This window comes from Herpailurus yagouaroundi, unplaced genomic scaffold (genome assembly GCF_014898765.1).
Source record: "Herpailurus yagouaroundi ecotype Mexico unplaced genomic scaffold, PumYag 182, whole genome shotgun sequence".
Lineage (NCBI taxonomy): Eukaryota > Metazoa > Chordata > Mammalia > Carnivora > Felidae > Herpailurus > Herpailurus yagouaroundi.
In genome coordinates, this window is record NW_024412413.1 from 804,337 (window position 1) to 807,083 (window position 2,747).

At 69.3% G+C, this 2,747-nt stretch overlaps 1 long non-coding RNA gene across 1 annotated transcript; it reads right to left on the minus strand.

Moving 5' to 3' along the window:
- Positions 1–379: 379 nt before the first annotated feature.
- Positions 380–1,627, minus strand: LOC121041018 (uncharacterized). The gene is made up of 3 exons (XR_005795515.1): positions 1,039–1,627; positions 760–931; positions 380–484 (listed from the first exon to the last, which is right to left on the minus strand). It is a non-coding gene; the product is annotated as an uncharacterized LOC121041018 (long non-coding RNA).
- Between the last annotated feature and the right edge of the window lie 1,120 nt (positions 1,628–2,747).

Sequence of the window (2,747 nt, forward strand, 5' to 3'; positions counted from 1 at the left end):
GGCGTTGTAGGTGCCCCCCACTCGCAGCCAGGCCAGGCTCCTCCCTTCCGGCCCAGGCCCCACCCTGGGGACTCGATCCTTCCCCTGAGGGCCCCAGGCAATATCCGACATTGACCCTCTGCCCTCTCACCCCCGTCTCTGTGCCGCACCCGGGGCGTTCCCAGAGTGGCTTTCCAGGCAGCGTCAGCCGGAGGGGAGCCGCTGACTTGTGGTTTCTGGGACGCGCTGCCAGTCCGGGGTTTCGACCCGGCCCTGGAGTCCCTCCCAGGCCGGCGAGGCAGCTCCTCTGGGACCCAGGGCCGAGGCCCCCCCCCCCCCCTCCAGTGGGGCCGGTGGGCACCCCCCCCCGCCCCGGCCCCCCCCCAGCCCCAGCGCCCAGGCTCTGCTGCTCTCGACCCCCGCTGGCCCTCCTTCTCGGGACACCTCTGGAGCCTGCTTCCGAACACCACTCCCTGGCTGGAAACCTTCAGTGGCTCCCTCTCGCCTGTGGAGGAAAGACAGAGCCACCGGGCCTCAGTTCTCTGAGCTGCAAGATGGGTCTCCTGGGAGCGCCGTCTGCCCCCACAGAGCCGCTAGGGGAAGGTGTGGGTGGGGAGGCGCCTGACGGGCTGGGTGGGTAGGGTGCCCATAGTGTCCTGCAGCCCGGTGTGACCCGCTTCTGTGTCTCCCGCCCCTTCCTAGCACCCAGACCCTCTGCCGATGCCCCCTGACTTCTAGGCACTAAAACACACCATTCCCATCCCCCCATCCAGGCTTCACCTGGGCTTTGCCTCTTCCCAAGGCCCGGAGCCCCAGACCAGGGCAGGGCCGGCTGGGCAGGCTCGGGGTGCATGTTGGCCTGAAGTGGGGCGGGGGGGGGGGCAGCTGCGGGAACTAGCTCAGGCCTGGGGGGCGTCCTTCGGGTCCTGGATTCCAGGTACCGGCATCCTTCCTGGGGCCGAAGCGTATCTGTTGGTGAGCAGGGGCAGGACAGGGAGGGGAGGCAGAGAGCCACTGCCACACCTCTGCGCAGGACCCGCCCATCACCCCTCTCCTCACGTGGGGCTCTCAGGGCAGAGATGGGGCATGCTGTCCTCCTCTTGCTCCCCATTTACATATTGGGAAACTGAGGCTCAGGAGCGCAAACAGCCAGCCAGGCTGTGGTTGCCGCCCCATTCACAGACTAGACGCCTGAGGCTGGGGCTCACTGGGCCAGGAGCCAGGGGAGGGGAGGTACGGGAGCTGGGGGGGGGTGGCCAGGCCTGGGCTCCGTGCGAGTCCCGGAGGCCGGGTAGGAGGGGCTGGCTGCGCCCCCGGCTGGCGTTCCCCATGTCCAGCACCACCAGGGTGCAGGTGGGGGGCGTCTCCCGTGGGGACGATCTAGGGTCCAGGAGGCTGGGAGAGGAGGTGGGGGCAGAGGGACGCCAGCCAGGCCAAGGGGAGGTGTCTTAGTGAGGCCTGCGGGGACAGGGTGGCGGGAAGGAGCCCAGGATTGGGGCAGGAGGGGCGGGCTGGGCCGCGCCGGGCAGAGGGCCTCTGTGGACGGTCTGCGGTCCTGAAGTCTCCCTTCCAGGATTTGGTGAATCCAGCGCAGGCCGGGCTGCGGCGCTCTCAGGGAGGCGGGCGGGGGCCGGCGTCCGGGCAGCCTGGGCACCGTGGCCGCAAGCGTGCCGACTCAGGGCAGCGCGTCGACACTGACGCTGGCCTTCTCTCAGCGAGCACGGGGGTCTGGAGGGCACGGGCCGGGCTGACCTAGGACTGAGGGTGGGGTGGGCAGAGCCAGGGTAGGGCCGCAGAGGGCGTCTTGGCAACTACCCGGTGGCCAGGCCCCGGGCCACATGTGGCCTCCGGTGCACCTGTCTCTGTGTCTCTGACCTGTGGAGGGGAGCAAAGCGGCTGCCTCCCAGCCCCTCCCCCCCCCCCTTGGCCCGGCCTTCGGGGCTCTGCTGCCTGGTATAGCCCTGCCATCTGCCGCTGGGCGGGGGCCCTGGGGTGCTGCCCGTGACGCACGCTGCGGCCTCTGTTCCACCTGCCTCCTGGCAGGATCCCAGCGCACGTGCGCACGTGGACATGACCCCCCCACCACACACACACACGGTCAGACCGGTTCTACATGGCTGGCTGTTGGCCTGTGTCAGACAAGCCTGCCCCACGGATGTCCGCCCCCTCCTTCACCTCTAGCCTTGGTTTCCCCACCTGAGACCTCACTGGGCCGGGCCCAGGAGGAGCCTCACAGCTGCAGGGGGAGGGGAGCAGGAAGAGGGCAGACCCGGGTCAGTGGGGGACCTTGGAGACCCCCAAATGCGGCTGAGTGGCGGGGGGGGGGTGATCACACACGTGTGCCCGCCCCCCTGAGTGGGTGGGTGCACCAGCTGGGTCCTCCCCTGGTGGGGCTGACCCACTGACCCCAAGTCGCTCCAGCAGGGTGCCCAAGTCAGTTCATCCCTGTCGCTTAGGTAGCTGCTCCGATGACTCATTAACAACACACCTGCCCCATGGCTCACCCTGTCCCCTGGGCTCCCCTGCGGTGGATGGTGACACCTTTCCCCACCTGTCACTGGGACCATTTAGGTCATCCTGGCTTGTGGGTGCCCCCCTCAACCGCTTCTGGCCCCTGCGCCGGAGGGGTGCAGGTGGCCCCCCCACGAGCCCCCCGTCCACTGAGAAGCCCCGAGGCCCTGACGCCTGAGCCACTGCAGCCCTCACAGCTCATGACCAGGCCTCACCCACAGGCTTCCTCTCTGGGCCAGCGTAGCCAGCCCCGCCCC